The following is a 22,002-nucleotide window of genomic DNA, read 5'->3' on the forward strand; positions in this document are numbered from 1 at the left end:
GCCCTCATTCACTTATAAGTAGCTGGACTCAATTTTTTTTTGAAAGGGACAATTGATAAAATAAAAATTGCTCCCAGCAGGAACTTTCCCTCTCTGTTTCCCCATCAATCACCAATGACTGCTCTGGGCACAAGAGTTGCAAGGTTTGCAATAGAATGGCTGACTCAACCCCACCGTAGTGACTCTTAGGAAGAGGGATGGGGCAGTCATAGCAAGAAAGCTGACAGATCAGCTCATGTGATAAGCCATTGCATACAGACCCCTCACAGTCCTGGCTCGGGAATTATTTATTTCTTCAAGGAATCATTCATTCATTCACTCAATCGTATTTATTGAGCACTTACGGTGTGCAGAGCACTGTACTAAGCACTTGGAAATACAATTTGGCAACAAATAGAGACAATCCCTACCCAACAATGGACTCACAGTCTAGAACGGGGGAGGCAGACAACAAAACAAAACAAGTAGACAGGCATCAGTAGCATCAATATAAATAAATATAATTATATTTTATTATGATTATAACTATATGTCGGGCCCACATGGGATAAATTGTCATTTCCATAACATCTGGAAGAAAAAAATTCCTTCTGAGTTCACTTCCACAACCACAAACTGGGTTTCTCTTCTGCATACTGAAGAAAAGCAGTGTTGGCTACTAGAAAGAGCTCGGCCTTGAAAGTCAGATTTGGGTTCTTGTTTTAGCTAGTCTGCCACTTGCCTGCTGTATGATATTGGGTACTTCATTTTATTTCTCTGTGCCTCAGTTTCCTCATCTGTAAAATGGGGGATTCAACACCTCTTCTCTCTCTCACCAAACTTTTAACCCCATTGTAGGACAAGGACTGACCGTGACCAACCTGATTATCTTGGATCTACCTCAGCATTTAGCACAGTGCTTGGCATCTAGTAAATGCTTAACAAATACTACAACTGTTATTATTAGCTTTACTATTAATCAGTAGATGGTATTTACTGAGTGCTTACTATGTGTAGTATACAGAACTAAGTACTGGGGAGAGCACTACATAATAGAATTAGCAGACGTGTTCCCTGCACATTACGAATTTACAGCCTAGAGGGATAAATTAATAATAGTAATAATAATGGCATTTATTAAGTGCTTACTATGTGCAAAGCACTTCTCTAAGCACTGGGGAGGTTACAAGGTGATCAGGTTGTCCCACAGGGGGCTCACAGTCTTCATCCCCATTTTACAGATGAGGTAACTGAGGCACAGAGAAGTTAAGTGACTTGCCCAAAGTCACACAGTTGACAAGTGGCAGAGTCAGGATTGAACCCATGACCCCTGATTCCAAAGCCCGTGCTCTTTCTGCTGAGCCACACTGCTTCTCCTAAGATTATTGCATTTGTTTAGCTCTCAGTATGTACCAAGTATTATATTAAGAGTTAAAGCAGCGTGGCTCAATGGAAAGAACATGGGCTTTGGAGTCAGAGGTCATGGGTTCAAATCTTGGCTCCACCAATTGTCAGCTGCGTGACTTTGGGCACGTCACTTAACTTCTCTGTGCCTCAGTTACCTCATCCGTAAAATGGGGATTAAGACTGTGAGCCCCCCAAGGGACAACCTGGTCACCTTGTAACCTCCCCAGCACTTAGAAAGTGCTTTGCACATAGTAAGTGCTTAATAAATGCCATCATTATTATAAGATATGTAGATCCCACATGGGACTCACAGTCTAAGTAGGAGGGAGAACAGGTATTGAATCCCATTTTGCAACTGAGGGATCTGAGACACAGAGAAGTTTGGTGAATTGAGAAGCAGCGTGGTTTAGTGGAAAGAGCACTGGCTTGGGAGTCAGAGGTAGTGGGTTCTAATCCCAGCTCACCACTTGTCTGCTGTGTGACCTTGGGCAAACCATTTAACTTCTCTGTGCCTCATTTATCTGATCTGTAAAATGGGGATGAAGATTGTGAGCCCCATGAGGGACAACCTGATTATTGCATATCTACCCCAGTGCTTAGAACAGTGCTTGGCACATAGTAAGTGCTTAACAAATACCATCACTATTGTTGCCCAAGATCACACAGCAGGCATGTGGCAGAGCCTGAATTAGAACCCATATCCTCTAACTCCCAAGCCCGTGCTCTTTCCATTAGGCCACAATTAGTAATGCCCCCCTCCTTAAAGCTGAGATCCTTCCCCTGAGGCTTGTTTAAATGAGTCAACCTGGCCCATGAAGCCCTGAACCTTGAAGTATAGTGCCCTCCAAAACTGGGAGCAAAGGTTGAAAATGCCTTTCGCCTGTAGAAGCCATTAATCCCTTTTTCTTGCTGGTGGTGGAGTCAGAACCAGCATTTCCCCCTTCTAGACTGTGAGCCCATTTCTGGGTGGAAACCATCTCTATATGTTTCCGACCTGTTCTTCCCAAGTGCTTAGTACAGTGCTCTGCACAAAGTAAGTGCTCAATAAATATGACTGAATGAACGAATCAGGACCCTGCATTAGGAATGCCCAGGGCTCCAGCTGGATCCTTTATATTGATGACTGTCTCCCCCTCTAGACTGTAAGCTCATTGTGGTCAAGGAATGTGTCCACCAACTCTGTTATATTGTACTCTCCCAAGCTCTTAGTACAGTGCTCTGCACACAGTAAGTACTCAATAAATACAGTTGATCGATTGATTGGACCCACTCATGTGACCCCCACAGTCATAAGGGGTCTGCCATCTCTGAGTCCCCTCTTTGGCCACAGAGGGGAATAAATCAAAATGGCAGCTGCTTCTGAACCTCCCCAGTTGAGCCCCCAAGAAGCTTACTGGGTTAACTTGAGGGAAATGAGCTCACTTTCCTGTGACTTTCCTGCTTCTCTCTTTCAGTCAGTCAGTGTATCAGTGGCATTTATTGAGCACTTTCTGTGCTTAATACAGAGGAGTAGATACTCACGATCCCTGCCTACAAGGAACTTATTTTCTCTAAACAAAATGCTTTAACTATTTGATTATTGACTATTGAATAATCTACCTTTGACTTTCCACAGGGAGCCAAATGGTTAATACCAGGTTCATGCCTCTTTCCTTGGGGAAGATTTTATGTTCCTCCTTCTGGCCAAACACATTCTGTTGACCTCTTCTGTTATATTCAGTTCTCGATGACCCCTCTGCCTCCTGTCTCTCCCCTCTCCAATCCATATTTCACTCTGTTGCCCAGATCATTTTTCTAAAAACTGTTCAGTCCTTACCTCTCCATTCTTCAAAAAATCTCCAGTGGTTGTCCGTTCACCTCCCTATCAAACTACAACCCAGCCCATCCACTTCACTCCTCTAATGCTAACTTTCTCACTGTGCCGCGATCTCATCTATCTTGCTGCTGACCCCTTGCCCATGTTTTGCCTCTGGTTAGAGCTCTCTCCCTCTTTAAATCCAACAGACAATGACTCCCCCACTCCTTCAAAGCCTTATTGAAGGCAAATCTCCTCCAAGAGGCCTTCCCTGACTGAGCCCCCCTTTCCACCTCTCCCATTCCCTTCGGAGTCTCTCTGATTTGCTCCCTTTGCCCCTCCCCCCGTCCCAGCCCCACAGAACTTATGTACATATCTGTAATTTATTTATTTATATTAACATCTGTCTCCTCCAGTCCTACACTGAAAGCACACTGTGAGCAGGGAATATGCCTGTTTATAATAATAATAATGGCATTTGTTAAGCTCTTACACTGTGCGATGCACTGTTCTAAGCACTGGGGGGACACAAGGTGATCGGGTTGTCCCACGTGGGGTTCACAGTCTTAATCCCCATTTTACAGATGAGGTAACTGAGGCTCAGAGAAGTGAAGTGACGTGCCCAAAGTCACACAGCTGACAAGTGGCAGAGCCGGGATTAGAACCCATGACCTCTGACTCCCAAGCCCGGGCTCTTTCCCCTGAGCCACGCTGCCTCCTATATATAGTCGTTTTGTACTCTCCCAAGCACTTAGTACAGAGCTCTGCACAAGGTCAGCATTCAATAAATAAGATTGAATGAATAAATGAATGAAAAGCTAGTCAACTACTTGATGACATTGCTGGGAAGTCCCCAAGAAAGCATCTAGATGAGGTCCAGTGTTGTAGGGGGTCTAGTTGGCAATTCCCCTGGCCTGAATCTTCACTCTCTACCTTTCTCTGCAGGCAGGGTTCTGGGCTCCAGAGGGAAAATAAAGAAATGAGGCAAACCAGTTGGTATTAGCCAGGGCTGAACCTGCATCTCGGCGAGAATAACTTCAAACCGTAGCTATGGAAACTCCCTGCAGCTTTGGGTTTTGGGGGCTTTTTGTTTTTCTTTTAACAGACTGGAATTTCTATCTTGCACAAAATATCTCAGGGTTATTCTTAACCCTCCAGTATTAAAATGATTATTCAGGACGAGTTCAGTGCAACCCTTCCATATGCTTTTATTGAGGGGGTGGATGTGCCTGTGGGTTTCTGTTCTTTGCTACAAGAGCCTAGAGACAGGTTAGCTTGGCACTGAAAGGTTTGGCAGAGGGATGGGAGTTATTAATGACCCTGTCTCCTTTCCAAACTCATCAAGCTTAATTAATGAGATTGGCCTAAGCCTCTGGTTTCTCCACGCTTTCTCGCCCACGGAGGACAGCAATCCTGGGTCTAGATGTGACTGAACCCTCCTTAAAGGGAAGGGGTAGAGCCTGAGTTCCGGATCTGGCCATCACTGAAAGCTTAGAATAAGATTCCTGTTAATTGGCATCTCTGGCTGGGTAGCTGCCAAGACCACCAATCAACAGCAGAATTCAAAGGGAGAGAGGCCTAGTGGAAAGAGCACAGGAAGAGGGGACCTTGGCCCTAATCATAGCTCTCAGTGCTCAATTCTTGTCTCTCCTGGGACCAGCGTCAAGGGACCAACCTCAAGCCCTCATTCATTCATTCATTCATTTATTCAATCATATTTATTGAGTGCTTACTACAGTAGAAGTCAGGTGAGGTAGGAGGGGGCAAGGTGATTAAGTGCCTTAAATCCAATTGTGAGGAGTTTTTGTTTGATGCAGAGGTGGATGGGCAACCACCGGAGTTTTCTGAGGAGTGGGGAAACATGGTCTGAACGTTTTTGAAGGAAAATGATTCGGGCGGCAGAATGGAGTACGGACTGCTTGGGGAGAGAAAGGAGTCAGGGAGGGCAGCAAGGAGGCTGAGACAATCAAGGCAGGATAGGATAAGTGCTTGCATTAATGTAGTAGCAGTTAGGACCAAGAGGAAGGGGTGGATTTTAGCGATGTCGTGAAGGTAGAACTGACAGGATTTAGTGATGGCTTGACTACGTGGGTGGACCGAGAGAGAAGAGTCAAGGATAATGCCAAGGTTACAGGCTTGTGAAACAGGAAGGGTGGTGATGCTGTCAACAGTGATGGGAAAGTGAGCAGGAGGACATGGTTTGGGTGGGAAGATAAGAAGTTCATTTTTAGCCATATTAAGTTTGAGGTGACGAGCGGACATCCAAGCAGAGATGTCTTGAAGGCAGAAGGAAATGTGAGACTGCAGAGAGGGAGAGAGATCAGGGCTGGAGATATAGATTTCACGGACACTGTCCCCTCCTGGTTCTCCTCCTATCTCTCTGGTCGCTAATTCTCAGTCTCTTTCGTGGGCTCCTCCTCTACCTCCCAGCCCCTAACTGTGGATGGCCCTCAAGGTTCAGTTCTGGGTCCCCTTCTTTTCTCCATCTTTACCCACTCCTTTGAAAAATTCATTTGCTCACACGGCTTCAACTATCACCTCTATGCTGATGACACCCAAATCTACATTTACATATACATCTACATATCCATATCCTTTCCCATCTGCTGACATTACCTCTACTCCAAGAGCCCTTCCCTAATTTTTATTTTATTTTTTTTCTTATGGTATTGGTTACATGTTTGTTTTATGGTAATTATTAAACACTTACTATGTGCCAAACACTGTTCTAAGCACTGGGGTTAGTTAACAAGTTAATTAGGTCATACACAGTCCCTGTCCCACATGGGAGCTTAAGTAGGAGGGAGAAAAGGTAGATGTATTGAATCCCCATTTTACAGTTGAGGAAACTGAGGCACAGAGAAGTTAAAAGACTTGCCCAAGGTCACACAGCAGGCAATTAGCAGAGCCAGGAGTAGAACACAGGCCCATGATCTTTCCACTAGGCCATGCTGTTATGTGCCAGGCAGTGTACTAAGCACTAGATACAAGCTAATCAGGATGGGCACAGTCCATGTCCCACATGGGGCTCCCAGTCTTGACCCCCATTTTGCTGATGAGGTAATTGAGGCACATAGAAATGAAGTGACTTCCCCAGGGTCATACAGCAGATAGGTGGCGGAGCCAGGACTAGAACACAGGTCCTCCTGACTCCAACGCCTGAACTCTATCCATTAGGCCACAACTAATTAATCTCTCTTTGCCATGTGACCTTAGGCAAGTCTCCCTTTGCCTCCGTTTCCACATCTGTAAAATGAGGATCCCTGCTCTCCGTCCTTCTTAGACTATGGAGAAGGGGTGGTGTCTGATTAAGCAATTAATCAATAGTGTCCATTATGAGTGCCTACCGTGTGCAGAGGACATGATTTCTGCCCTCATGGAGCTTGACCAGATTATCTTGTAATTACCACAGTGCTTAGCCCCTAGAAAGTGCTTGATAAATACCAAAGATGCAAGAGAGAGGAGTAGAACTAACAATTAGACCTTGAAGTCCCCTCCCCACCCTCATGTATGGATGCCCATGTCTTGTTCTCTCTGACTCCAACCCCCTTGTGTGGCCCCATTTCACAGCATGACTTAGTGGAAAGAGCGAGGGCTTAGGAGTCAGAGGTCATGGGTTCTAATCCCAGCTCTGCCACATATCAGCTGTATGTCTTTAAGCAAGTCACTTAACTTCTCTGTGCATCAGTTCCCTCATCTGTAAAATGGGGATTAAGACTGAGCCCCACATGGAACAACATGATTACCTTGTGTCTTCCCCAGTGCTAAGAACAGTGCTTGGCACATAGTAAGTGCTTAACAAATACCATCATTATTATTATTATTATTCCCCCTTTCATCAGAGATCCTCCATTGTATTATAAGGCTCAGGCTCTTCTGGAATTTGGCTCTTCATCCTTGACAGTGGCCATCTACCCACCCACCTCCACCCCTAGGAAACTACAGTTGCCTCTAAAGGCTCTGTTTGTCACCTCTGTAAGCTCCCTCTAGACTAAAACTCCCTCTAGACTGTAAGCTCATTTTGGACAAGGAAAGTGTCCATTATTGTTATTGTTATATTGTATTTCCCAAGCCCTTAGTTGAGTACTCTGCACACAGATAGCACACAGTAAATATGACTGTCTGACTGACTGTGGAAATGCACACCTCCTTCTTCCACCATCACTTTGCTCCTGCTTCTATCAATACAACATCATCAGCCTGAGATATCTCTGTGGTCACTGGGAAAACTGAGAGTCTGAGAAGGGGAGGAAGGGAGGGTGCTGGGAGGAGGTGGGGCTGAAGGCAACTAGAGGAGGGAGGACTTCCTAAAAGTTGGGGAATATTTTGAGTTCTTGGGTGAGAATTTTCTCCACAGGAATAGGAATGAGTGCTCTTCGGCCATCAGGGGCCATTTGGTGAAAGACCAGAGAAAGAACTTCAGGCAGACCCTGGCCCAGAAGTTTACAGACACGTCTGTCTCAGACAGCCCAGAGATTCATCTGGATAATGAATTCAATAGACACAGCAGACAGGGAAGCAGGGCTAGAGAAGCAAAGGTAGGGAAGCAGGAATGACATTTGGCCTATGCCCCGTGTCTTGGATCACCAAGCTGGGATCCTTGTAGGGTTTTTATGAGCCTTTAAGCCCTTATGGAATCCACCAGGAGCCATTTGATCCCCAGACCAAACTATAAACTGAGGCTGCTCTTGTCACTCGGGCAGAGGAGGGCTTGAACAATGAGCAAGTTCTGGTCCAGTACCTGACCTTGAAGCACTAAACTAGAAGTGCCCTTCTCTTTTCCCTGAACTCCCTTGGGCATCAGCCTTTGATTTGGGGGCTCGCCAGTGAGACAAAGAGAGTGAAGAATGACTGGCAGGACGAAGGTCTCTTTAAAGGAAGGCCCTTCCTTTAACAAAAACAATAATAATGATATTTATTAAGGATTTACTATGTACCAAGCACTGTATTAAACACTGGGGAAAGATACAAGCTAAGTCATTCAATCATATTTATTGAGCGCTTAAGGTGTGCAGAGCTGATCAGGTCAGACACAGTCTCCATCCCACATCTAAGTAGGAAACTAAGTAGGAGGGAGAATAGGGATTGAATCCCTAATTTACAGGTGAGGAAATGGAGGCCCGGAGATGTTAAGTGATTTGGTCAAGGATACGCAGCAAGCAAGTGGCAGAGCTAAATATTCCCAAAATGTTGTGGGTGTAAGTGATGACACAGTGAAATCAGAATAGTCTTTCCCCTGGGGATATATTCCATAGCTCATTCTCATCAAGATGACTAGAGGGAGGCTGGTATCCAAGGATCCATCCAATGTCCTCCTCAGGGACTTGCTGCAGCAAACTCTGGGATTCTCTGGACAGAAGGACAGACACACAGAAAAGGAGATTCAGTCTTAGGTCTCCTTCAGGCTGCTCTGTTTAAGAACTGCTCAACAGCTGATGAGAATCAACATGATCTAGAGGCTCAAAAGGCCCTCGTTCAAATCCTGTGATCTGCTACTCTGTGTGAGCCCTGGAAAGTTGCTGAGCAGTTCTGGATCTCCATATCGTTATCGTTATAAGAATGATGGTTTTGGCCCTTCCTTACCCCAAGAGGATGTTGGGAGATACCTGGGGATTCTCAGAAGAAGATGCCCAAGAAATCTAAAGTGCTATCTTTTCCAACAAATGTCTCAGCATGCTTGGCGCCCAGTTTTTTGTTTTGTTTGTTTGTTTAATGGTATTTGTTAAGTGCTTATGAAGCACTGGGGTAGATAAGCTAATCAGGTTGGACATAGCAAAAACTCCTCACTCTCGGCTTCAAGGCTGTCCATCACCTCACCCCCTCCTACCTCGCTTCCCTTCTCTCCTTCTACAGCCCAACCCGCACCCTCCGCTCCTCTGCCACTAACCTCCTCACTGTACCTTGTTCTCACCTGTCCCGTTGTCGACCCCCGGCCCACGTCCTTCCTCTGGCCTGGAATGCCCTCCCTCCACACATCCACCAAGCTAGCTCTCTTCCTTCCTTCAAAGCCCTACTGAGAGCTCACCTCCTCCAGGAGGCCTTCCCAGACTGAGCCCCATTTTTCCTCTCCTCCTCCCCAACCCCCGCCCTACCTCCTTCCCTTCCCCACAGCACTTATGTATATTTGTACAGATTTATTACTCTATTTATTTTACAGTGGACTGGGCTGTAGCAGGAGATCAGGAGAAGGTTCAGCAGTAGGACAAAAAGAGGAAAATAGACTCTGGGTGTGGATGGGTTCTAATCCTTGAATTAGATACCAGGCTTGATAGTAATCCAAGCCATCATGTGGATGTGCTTGTCTGATGCTGGTCACTCATTCTGGGCTCCTGCAAAAGTTCTAGATGAGGTAATGTTCTCACCATTCTGATACTGAGAAATGGAATATTTACTCCTCATCCTGAGCCCAGGAAAAGAATCTATTTTGTTTTTATCATTATAACTACTGATGGTATTTGCTAAGCAATGTGCCAGACACTGTTCTTAGTGCTGGGGTACAAGTTAATCAGGTCGGACAGAGTTCATTCATGTCCCACATGGGGCTCTCAATTTTAATGCCCATTTTATAGGTGAGGTAACTGAGGCATCTATACCTCAGTTAAGTGACTTGTCCAAATCACATAGCAAACAAGGAGTGGAGACAGAATTAGAACCCAGGTCCTTCTGACTCCCAGATCCTTGATCTATACAGCATGGCATAGTGGATAGAGCACAGTCCTGGGAGTCAGAAGGTCATGGGTTCTAATCCTGGCTCTGCCACATGTCTGCTGTGTGACCTTGGACAAGTTACTTAACTCCTCTGTGTCTCAGTAACCTCATCTGTAAAATGGGGATTGAGACTGTGAGCCCCACGTGGGACGTGGACTCTGTCCAACTTGATTTGCTTGTATCCAGCTCAGCGCTTAATATAGTGCCTGGCACATAATAAGTGCTTAACAAATACTATTATTACTATTATTATTATCCACTAGGCAACACTGCTCTTTCTCTATATTTCATCCCTAAAAGACCTGACAAACTAACAAATTGGGTCAGTGCATAGGTGAAGGAGAGCAGAGACCCTCCATGGAATTTGACTTTCAAAAACCAGCAGAGGCGACATCCTCATCAAATAGGTCTTTCATTATTGAGAACATGAGCAGTGCGGTGACTAAATTGGATCAGTGGTCCATTGAGCCCAATCAATCAATCAATGGTATTTATTGAGGATTTCCTGTGTGCAGAGCACTGAACTAATCAATCAGTCATATTCATTGAGTGCTTACTGTGTGCAGGGCAGAGTACTAAGCGTTTGAGAGAGTGTGCTATAACAGAGACCCCAAATTCGATCTCCAGCATGGTTCCAAACAGTGCAAGGCAGTACACTGTAAGTTTTGCCCTCCTGGACCTCCCAACATCAGGGGCCTTTAAAAAGCCCCTAACTGCTCTCTCAGACCTTTCTATACCTCTCACTCATGACTGTATTCATGGGTCCGAGATGCTAGCTAGTGCATCTAGGCTAGCATTTAGGTTAGCAAATAGACTAGGCACCACCTTTGCCCTTCAGGGGTTTACTGTCTAAAACAAACCTTGAACAGAGAATTGTAGAACAAACAGAAAGATACCATAATGGTAAGTCCCAGGTTCAGGGTTAAATAAATATTTTCATCATCTCTTGCGAACAGATACTTCCGTGCCTTGGCTATGAGTCCTATAACTATAGCCCTTTATTGGCATTAGCTGATTTATCTAATCCATTGGCTCCCATGAGGGTTTTGGACTAATGAACAAGCTTGATCTCTTAGGGGCTCCTGCTGTTAATTACACAGAATTTGGTGCTGACAGGACTCGGCCGAATCTCACAACTCACTCTGTTGGCTTTGTTCAGTGGGCCCATTTATCTTCCTGCAGCCTCCCTGCAGAGAAGAATAAATGATTCCATTCCCACAGAGGCGAGGGATATGGTCCTCCAGATTGGAAGGAGAAAAACTCAGCTCTACCATGTCCTCCGAGCCAAGAAAGATGGCTCAAAGAGAGTCCGGCCAGACTTTGTTACTATAATTTGACCGCCCATTTCCTGGCAGTCCAGAAGGGTGGTCAGAGCTACAGTCCTCTAAGCAACCTGTCTGAAAGAGGGGGACTTGAAAAATAGACTGCAATCTGAATTTAGAAAGCCAGGTTTGGATCCTGGGAGGCATCAGCCTTCCCAGCTGCTCCCCAGGAAAAGCCGATTCACAGGGAGAGCAACAACAGCAGCAGCAGCAGTGACAGTGGCAGCTAATTAGTTTACCAGGATTGTGTACTGAGGCAGGGCATGGGAGCCACATATACCTGGTGCTCACACTCTAAGGCCTCCTCCAGGAGGCCTTCCCAGACTGAGCCCCCTCCTTCCTCTCCCCATCCCCCCACCTTACCTCCTTCCCCTCCCCACAGCACCTGTATATATGTATGTATGTTTGTACGTATTTATTACTCTGTTTATTTATTTGTTTTATTTGTACATATTTATTCTATTTATTTTATTTTGTTAATATGTTTTGCTTTGTTGTCTGTCTCCCCCTTCTAGACTGTGAGTCCACTGTTGGGTATGGACCGTCTCTATATGTTGCCAACTTGTACTTCCCAAGTGCTTAGTACAGTGCTCTGCACACAGTAAGCTCTCAATAAATACGATTGAATGAATGAATGAATGAATGAATGAATGAATGAATGAATAAGATTGTGGTGGTTCTGTGCAAGAGTCTGGTCACTTCTGGTTATTCCTGCTTGAGCTGTCTTGGTTTGACTTCGTTGACAAGAACCTCATCCCTTCACTCATTCATTCAATCATATTTATTGAGTGCTGACTGTGTACAGAGCACCATACTAAGCACTTGGGAAAGTAAAATAAAACAATAAACAGACGCATTCCCTTGTCACTACCAAATTCCTGTTCCCTGTATCAGAAGAATACCAATCAACGCCATTCATCTTCTCGTTTCCACGGAGTCCTCCTTGACCTATCACCAACTCTTAATTATTCTCTACAATGGGGGGAGACATGGTAAAGAGATCACAGAACAATGGATAATACAAAGCAGAGAAGGAAGCTATGCAGCTGGGTATCTGTCCGCGTATTGAGAGGAAGTGATCCTTGGTCAATGGAGCCAGGAAAAAGCCGCTCTTGAGGACTGTAAAATGGTAAAAAGTAGAAGGAAAGGTAGGTGAACAGCCAGTGAGACCTTAGATTTGGCCACTGATAGTCCACAAGGTGGATAATTAAGGGTTGGTTGTATTGTAGGAGCATTTTCAGGGCAGGGGACTCAAGGGTGGGTCCCCATCCTTCTCTGTCCTTTTGCTCTGCTCCTTGATTTCCAGTGTTTTTCATCTTCCATCCCTGTCACTGATGAGCTGAGTCAAAAAAGCTGCCTCCAATCTCCCCTGAAGCCCCAGAGAGAAAACAAAACATGTCCTGTTGATTCTCTGTTAGGGACCTGAGTTACAGAGCCTTCCCCCACCCAGGCCACCATCTACAGCGTCATTAAGCGAGACCAGCAGAAAGAACAACATTTACCACTCTGCCAGGAAAACCCTTCCTCCCTGGGATTGCTCATTTTGCTTGTCCCTGGAGTTTGGCAGAAGGCTGAGGGAAATGATTTTGCCCAGGACAATATAATAATAATAATAGTATTTTTTAAGTGCTTACTGCATTCTCGGCATTGTACTAAGCACTGGGGTAGATACAAGCGAATCAGGTTGGACACCACCCCTGTCCCACATGGGGCTCATGGTCTCAATCCCCATTTTCCAGATGAGGCAACTGAGGCCCAGAAAAGTGAAGTGACTTGCCTAACATCACACAGCAGATAAGTGGCAGAGTTGGGATTAGAACCCGGGTCCTCTAACTCCCAGGCCCCTGCTCTATCTACTACGCCACACTGCTTCTCGTGTAATTGCTCTGCCTAGTCTCCCCAACTAAGAATGTTCCCTCCACCGAGTGAATGGGGATGTTCTGACAAGTAGCCATTACGTGATTTTTTTTCCTGCCTCCTGAATTCATTCCCCACTTCAGGAACCAGCAGCGGTTTATCAGTGACGGGCGAGAGCCGGAGCCAGCCATTCCCATCCCCCCCTCCAATGCCAGCATGTCAGGCTGTCATCCCTGCCAGTTGATCTGCGCTGCATGCCAAATGGAGTAGGCACATCTCCTTTCGCCTAGGGCTTCGGGCTTCAAGGATGTGCTTGGGGCATTTGCCAGTGGTGCCAGAACCCTTCCCCAGAGCTCATGCCGTCTGGCTGAGATGGCAGAATTGATAGGAGCCGCAACACAGGAGGGAGAAGGGATATTTTACAGGCCCCACACTGAAATATAGCACTGGGAGCCTGGGATGGCTGACTAGACTTTCTTCCCCTCCAGCCCAAGACCCAGAAGGCCCAACCCTGGGTCTACAGAGTGGTAAAAATGCCCCAGAACAGCTGGTGATTTCTTTCCAGGCCCAGTTTTGGCAAAGCCGGTCCTGCTCTCCTGCTTCCTGGAAAGCCGTGACTCCTGGGGACCCTCCTTGGCTTGGGAAGCTCCGGGCCCGGGAAGTGCACTGAAGCGACTCTTCCTGAGGTAAGTGCAGCTTTGGTTGGGGGCTCAGAGCCCCTGTGCCAAACCCAGAAAAGAGATGGTCTGGAGTGCTGTTTCATCACTTCCCGTCTGTCTCCACTCTGTATCTGCATGAATGTTTCTGCTCTACCGATGTGAGGGCTCTTCCTCCGGCATCATCATTAATTCATTCATTCATTCAATTGTATTTACTGAGTGCTTGCTGGGTGCAAAGTACTGAACTAAGCGCTTGAGAGAGTACAATATAGAAGCAGCGTGGCTTAGTGGAATAAGCCCGGGCTTGGAAATCAGAGGGTGTGGGTTCTAATCCCTCCTCCGCCACATCAGCTGTGAGACTTTGGGCAAGTCACTTAACTTCTTTGTGCTTCAGTTACCTCATCTGTAAAATGGGGATTAAGACTGTGAGCCCCTCATAGGACAACCTGATTACCTTGGATCTACCCCAGTGCTTAGAATAGTGTCTGGCACATAGTAGGTGCTTAACAAATACCATCATTATTAGTACAATATAACAACAAAGAGACACATTCCCTGCCCCCACCAGCTCATAGTGAGTGCTCACAGAGTAACTAGGGACTTGGAAAAATGCAAAAGTATTTAAGGTGAGATCCCTGTCCATGAGGTGCTTGCAGTCCAATGGGGAAGGCAATAGACATAAATTGGAAGATAGACCGTGCTTAGGAATAAGAGACAAGGTATAATCAGTCAATCAGTGGCATTTATTGATTTCTTACTGTTTGCAGAGCACTGTACTAAGCGGTTGGGAGAATACAACCAAGTTGGTAGGCGTGTGGCCTGCCCACAGCAAGTTTGCAGTCTAGAGGGGGAGACAGGCATTAACATAAATGTTAATTTTTAGGTATGTACACAGGCGCTGTGGGAGTTGAAGGTGGGGTGAACGCCAAATGCCCAAAGGGCAAAGATCTAAGTGCATGGATGATGTAGAAGGGAGAGGGAAAAGAGGGCTTAAAAGGGGAAGGCCTCTTGGAGGAGATGTGACCTTATAAATAAGAGATAGATGTGAATCTTATCCAGAAAATAACAGGTAAATACATAAGTATTGAGGCGAGAAGTGGGATAGTGAGCACAGGAAAGCGGAGTGATTAATCAAGGAAAGTCCCCCGGAGGAGAAGGTAGATTTTTGTCCAGGTTTTACAGAAGGGAAGTTTATCAAATCTGAGAGGGGAGAGCATTCCAGACAGGGCGAAAGGAGTGAGCGATGGAGGCAGAGGCAGGAGAAAACACCGAGAGAGTGGAGGGCTTGGCATAGTTCCAAGGCTCCTCTAGGGGATCTATCTCCCTGAAGAGGTCATCAGCCTTCCAACAGGTTTCTGCCTAAAGGCCAATGCATCTCCTGCACTTCTGGACTTACTCTCCCCAAGCACTTTTAACAGTGCTCTGCACCCAGTAAGTACTCAATAAAAATGATTGCTTGACTGGACTGTTCTTCCCTGCCCACCTCCTCCCATGGCTGGAGACTCTGGAGATATTTAGAAAGAGATGTAAAGCTTTGTCCTGTAGACAGGGGTCTTCTAAATTGTTTTTAATGGTTTATGTTAAGTGCTTATCATGTGCCAGGTACTGTACTAAGCAATGGGGTAAATACAAGCTTATCAGGTTGGAGACAGTTACTGTCCCCTGTGAGTCTCATAGTCTTAATCCCTATTTTACAGAAGAGGAAACTGAAGCACAGAGAAATTAAATGATTTGCCCATGTCACATGGAAGACAAGTGGCAGAGCCAGGATTAGGACCCAGATAGAGAAGCAGTGTGGCTCAGTGGAAAGAGCCCGGGCTTTGGAGTCAGAGGTCCTGGGTTCAAACCCCAGCTCCGCCACTTGTCAGCTGTGTGACTTTGGGCAAGTCACTTAACTTCCCTGTGCCTCAGTTCCCCTCATCTGTAAAATGGGGATGAAGACTGTGAGCCCCCTGTGGGAAAACCTGATCACTTTGTAACTTCCCCAGTGCTTAGAACAGTGCTTTGCACATAGTAAGCACTTAATAAATGCCATTATTATTATTATTATTATTATTAGATCCTTTTGACCCCCAGACCCATATTCTATCCATTAGGTCATGCTGCTTCGCAGACTGCTGGACTTGTGACCTCTGCTGAGGTACAGGTTGTGGGATGGATAGCATACATCATGCAGCATAAACTCTGTCTCACCTCTGCTTCAAATCAAGCCAAAGTTCTTCCTGGCTTCTCCGGTGCACCCACTGAAAGGACATGAGAAGAAACAACTGCCATCTTTGGCAAGCCAGAGATAACATTATTGGCAGTGAGATTTTTGTCAGTGTCCCAGACAAATATGTGGCTGGCATAGCCTAATAATCATCATAATTGTGGTATTTGTTAAGTGCTTGCTTTATGCCAAGCATTGCACTAAGTCCTGGGGTAATAATAATAATAATAATGATGGTATTTGTTAAGTGCTTACTATGTGCAAAGCACTGTTCTAAGCGCTGGGGGGATACAAGGTGATCAGGTTGTCCCACGTGGGGCTCACAGTCTTAATCCCCATTTTACAGATAAGGGAACTGAGGCCCAGAGAAGTTAAGTGACTTGCCCAAAGTCACACAGCTGACAATTGATGGAGCTGGGATTTGAACCCGTGACCTCTGGACTCCAAAGCCCGGGCTCTTTCCACTGAGCCAGGAAGATAACCAGGTGCTAATCAATCAATCAATCGTATTTATTGAGCGCTTACTGTGTGCAAAGCACTGTACTAAGAGCTTGGGAAGTACAAGTTGGGAACATATAGAGACAGTCAATCAATCAATCAATCGTATTTATTGAGCGCTTACTGTGTGCAGAGCACTGTACTAAGTGCTTGGGAAGTACAAGTTGGCAACATATAGAGACAGTCCCTACCCAACAGTGGGCTCACAGTCTAGAAGACAATCAATCCATCACACTCACTGTGTGCAAAACACTTTACTGAGCACTTGGGAGAGAACAATATAACAGAGTTGATAAACACATTCCCTGTCTACAACAAGCTTACAATAGAGGGGGGGACAGACATTAATATAAATGAATTACAGTTATGTACGTAAGTGCTGTGAGGCTGAGGGAGAGGTGAATAAAGGGTCTAAGTGCAAGGGTGAAACAGAAGGTAGGGACCCTCTCTACATGTTGTCAACTTGTACTTCCCAAGCACTTAGTACAGTGCTTTGCACACAGTAAGCGCTCAATAAATACGATTGAATGAATGAATGAATGAAGAAGTGCCTTTGATGAGTTTTCAAGGTGAGTGATCATCTGTCAGATATGAAGAGGGAGCACATTCCAGGAGAGAGGCAAGACATGGGCAAGAGGTCAGCAGAGAGATAAACAAGACTGAGCTACAGTGAGAAGGTTAGTATTGGAGGAGCAAAGAGTGTGGGCTGGTTTGTAGCAGGAGAATAGCAAGGTGAGGTAGGAGGGGGAAAGGTGATTGAGTGCTTCAAAGCTGATGGTAAGGAGTTTCTGTCTGATGAGAAGGAGGATGGGCAACCCACCGGAGGTTCTTGAGGAGTGGGGAAACATGGGCTGAATGCTTTTATAGTAAAATGAAATGGCTAGTAAAGTGAAATATGAACTGGAGTGGGAAGAGACAAGGAGGCAGGGAGGTCAGCAAGGAAGCTAGTGCAGTGATCAAGGAGGGATAGGATAAGTGCTTGGATTAATGTGGTAGCAGTTTGGATGGAAAGGAGATGGCAGATTTTGGTGGTTGTGAAGGTTGAACAGACAGGATTTAGCAACAGATTTAATATGTGGGTTGAGTGAAAGAGGAGGTAAGGATAACATCAAGGTTACAGGCTTGTAAGACAGGAAGAATGGTGGTGCTGTCTACGGTGATGGGAAAGGCAGGAAGAGGACAAGGCTTGGGTAGAAAGAGAAAGAGTTTTATTTTGGACATATTAAGTTTGAGGTGTCAGCAGGACATCAAAGTAGAGATGTTCTGAAGTCAGGAGGAAACGCCAGTCTGCAGAAGAGAAAGATCAGGGCTGGAGATGTAGATTTGGGGATCATCCACATAGAAATGGTAGTTGATGGCATAGGTGTGAATGAGTTACCCAAGGGAGTGGGAGTAGATGGAGAATAGAAGCAGACCCAGAACTGAAACCTGAGGGACTCCCACAGTTAGTGGGTGAGAGGCAGAGGAGGAGCCTGTGAAAAAGACAGAGAATGAGTGGCCAGAAAGATAGGAGGAGAACCAGGAGAGAGCAGTGTCAATGAAGCCGAGGTTAGATAGTGTTTCCAGGAAAAGGTAGGTGGTCAACTGTGCCAAAGGCAGCTGGGAGGTCAAGGAGGATTAGGACAGAGTAGAGGCCATTGGATTTGGCAAGAAGGAGATCATCTGTGACCTTTGAGAGGGCAGTTTCTGTGAAATGAAGGAGTCAGAAACCATGTTACTGGGAGTCAAGGAGAGAAATGGAGGAGAGGAATGGGAGACAGCAGGTGTGGACAACATGCTCGAGGGGTTTGGAGAGGAATGGTAGCAGGGAGATGGGGCTATAACTGGAAGATACAGTGGGATCAAGGGAGGGATTTTTTAGAATAGGGGAGACATAAGCATGTTTGAAAGCAGTAGGGAAAAAGCTGTTGGAGACCAAACAGTGGCTGTGAGGGGACTCACATACCTTCCACATCATGGTATGTTAAGATGGTCCCTTGCCAAACTGTGGCATTTGTTAGCCATGGAGCCTGGTTGTATTTCTCCTCTTGGAGGTATAATCTTCCCATACCTTTTCTGATTGCTGTACGTCAGCTTAATCTGTCATCTGCTCTTGTCTCCCGACCACCTTTCCCTAGGACACATCATTTGAGGTTTTGCCTCTTTGTGACTTTAAAGTATTTCTTCTTTCCACCCTGTGGATGATTAATTCACACCCCAAACCACTACAGAGCTGTTGCTTGGGTATCCCGTTGATGGCTATTCCCCTCCCACCAGAGAAGATGTGGTGTGACAAGCATCGCTTTTAGGCTGGCAATCTGACTGCATCCCAAGACCGCCAGGTGGTGATTCTGCCTTGCTACCTGATGTTAAATATTGCCCATTTGTGGAGCTTCTCTAGAAGCGAAATCCACATCCTTAGTAAGAACAGGTCATTAATTCATTCATTCAATCATATTTATTGAGCGCTTACTGTGTGCAGAGCACTGTACTAAGCACTTGGGAAGTACAAGTTAGCAACATATAGAGACGGTCCCTACCCAACAACGGGCTCCCAGTCTAGAAGAGGGAGACAGACAACAAAACAAAATATGTAGACAGGTGTCAAGTCATCAGAACAAATAGAATTAAAGCTAAATGCACATCATTAACAAAATAAATAGAATAGTAATAGAATATAATAAAATAAATAGAATAGGTCTTAAAGCCATAACGTTGAGTACCTTAATGGAACCTCATTCCTTTGGCTGAATCCTGGGGCCATGTTGGTGCTGTTTTTTATGTCAGCCTCCCAACAGTCAAACTAGTCTTCTTGATTTGGTGGTTACTCCCTTGCCCATTCGGGTGCCATTGGAAGGCATACTTCCTAAGGAGTAGAATTAATGCCAGCCCTCAGCTCTGGGTTGTGGATAATAATAACTGTGGTCTTTGTTAAGCACTTACTATTTGCCAGGCACTGTACTAAGTGCTGAGGTAGACATAAGCAAATCGAATTGGATGCAGCCTCTGTCCCAAATGGGGCTCACAGTATTAATACCCATTTTATGGATGAGGGAATAGAGGCACAGAGGAAGTGGAGTGCTAGCCCACAGCAGACAAGTGGCAGAGCTGGAATTAGAACCCGGGTCCTTCAGACTCCCAGGCCTGTGCTCTATCTACTAGGCCATCCTGCTTCTAAGCATGAAGGATGGAATTCCTCAGTTTACCAGTTGAGGCCTGGCTCATTTCTTCTAATAGTCAATCCATCGTTTATATCCATCCATCAACAGGGAGCTGTTGCTCTCATCCACATCTCCCTCACCCTCACGAAGGCTTGACAACAGCCATGAGGCTGCAGGATGTCAGATTCCCTTTTCCCGCCTGGCAGCCATTCCTCTCCCCGCCCTAAGTTTCAGCCCACAAACACAATTTCTGCATGGGTGCTAAGGTATTTTAGCACAGCATGACTTGAGCTGTATTTCTAGCATGTGGCCTTGATATTATGCAAGAAAATAAGGTAGTATTGGAAGCACAAAGGCATGCTGAGCTCACTAGCGTGGCTTGAGATTAGAAGGCATACTTGTACTGCTCTGACTCAAAGGAATTATGGATAATGAATGCACATTTTAGTAAAATAAATGACATCACATAGTGTTATTACTCCCATTTTAAGATTTCTGGTTTGACACCCACTGCATGACTCACACACTCTGACTGTAGTCTTCTGATGAAGGAGAGCTTCTCTCTGCCACCCACCCCACCAGCCCAAAGAAAGAATTAAGTCAGCCTTCCTGTCTGTCAGGGTTGTAAAACAACGAGTTAAGCTCACAAAGGAGCCAATGGGTTCTCCATCCCTAGGTAGAGCTTTCAGAAAAGAATTTTAACACCTGTGGTCCAGGTGGCCAATAAGAAACTCCAGATTTTTCCTGGTCCCCAACCTGTGGCTGGGGATTGTATGAATGCCTGCCCCTTTGGAATGGGCTGAGTTCTGAGTTCCCCTCCAGGGAGTTGGAACCCATCTCTTGGTGGCATCTGACTCCCTCCATGTGTCCCCTTTCCTATCACCAAGCATGGCTTAGTGGGTGTAGCATGGGCCTGGGACTCCGAAGGATCTGGGTTCTAATTCTGGTTCCACCACATGATTGCTGTGTGACCTTGAGCAAGTCACTTAACTTCTCTGTACCTCAGTTACCTCATCCATAAAATGGGGATTAAGAGTGTGAGCCCCATGTGGAACCAGGATTTTGTTCAACCTGATTAACTTGTATCTACTCCAGCACTTAGAACAGTGTTTGGCACATAGTAAACACTAAACAAGTACGATAATTGTTATTATTATTACCCCTCTGTGAGTCTGAAGCCGGCAGGGTTCTGAGAGTCTTGAGGGCAGTATCTTCAATAGCTTGATTCAGTAGCTTCTTGGACTCAGCAAGGAGTCTAGAGGCAGCTTTGGGACACAGAATACTGTCCTGTAAGACACACACACATTCAATCAATCAAACAATCAGTCAATTTTCTTGAGCACTTTCTGTGTGCAGAGTACTGTACTAAGTGCTTGGGAGGGTACAATTTAACAGTCGGTATGAGAAGCAGCATGGCCTAGTGGCAAGAACACGAGTTTGGGAGTCAGAGGACGTGGGTTCTAATCCTGACTCCACCACTTGTCTGCTGTGTGAACTTGGGCAAGTCACTTACCTTCTCTGTGCCACAGTCACCTCATCTGTAAAATGGGGATTAAGACTGTGAGCCCCATGTGAGACAACCTGATTACCTTGTAACTACCAGCGGTTAGAACAGTGCTTGGAATGTAGTAAGCACTTAACAAATGATGCATTTCCTATGAATTACGAGTTTACGGTCTATAAGGGAAGACAGACATTAAAATAAATTGCAGACATGTAAATAAGTGCTGTGGGGTTGAGGGTGGAATTGTCATTCACCAAACATTGCCATTCACCAAACTGAAGTCGTCAAATCTCGCCCCTTCCTACATTTTCCTACCCAGAAAACCCTTTGAGCCCCACAAGTGCCTGCTTACCCCTTGAAGCATGCAAGGGGCAGAATTTCAGAGAAAATCACAATGAAAAGCCCAGTGAGCATGCAGAAAGTTCCTTTCCCCTTTGACTAACCCGCCCCATGGCCCAACTTAAACAGCAGAAGGAGTTACCTCCTTGAAAGTATGGCAGAGTCAGAGTGAGCTGGCAGCATCTAAATTTGCCTCCTATTGGCAGCAAAGCTCTGGGTCTGCCCCCGCCCTTCATCCTCATACACGCTTTCTTCCAGCTTTGAAAGTCTCAAAATTCTTGGAAGAGGAGAGTGGAAATACAACGCTAAAGGCGAGTGACCCAGAGGAATTTACAAAAGCAGTCAGGCCCACTGGACACCCAAAGAGCAGAGCTTTCTACCTCACTAGCTGCGACTTCACTTAGGTTTTCAAATCCCTTCTTGGCAGTAGTCCCCATAGTAACAGCAGCAGCAGTAGTAGCAGCAGCTGAATTTACGGAGGTGTAATGCACTGTGCTAAACACTTAGGAAGTTCAACAGACACTGTGACCTGGCCCCTGTCAAGGCCAGTCTGTAAACAGGTTTTTATAGATGAGTATTGCGCTC

General features: G+C 45.7%; 1 protein-coding gene across 1 annotated transcript in view; it reads left to right on the top strand.

Annotated features, from left to right (window-relative positions):
* Positions 1–22,002, top strand: part of FAM163B (family with sequence similarity 163 member B) — a 60,538-nt gene that overhangs the window by 12,073 nt on the left and 26,463 nt on the right. Inside the window, exon 2 of the mRNA XM_038745220.1 lies at positions 13,634–13,754. The gene's annotated coding sequence lies outside the window, so the exon portion shown is untranslated. The remainder of the gene's footprint in view (positions 1–13,633; positions 13,755–22,002) is intronic.

Source organism: Tachyglossus aculeatus, chromosome 4, assembly GCF_015852505.1.
Source record: "Tachyglossus aculeatus isolate mTacAcu1 chromosome 4, mTacAcu1.pri, whole genome shotgun sequence".
Classification (NCBI taxonomy): Eukaryota; Metazoa; Chordata; class Mammalia; order Monotremata; family Tachyglossidae; genus Tachyglossus; species Tachyglossus aculeatus.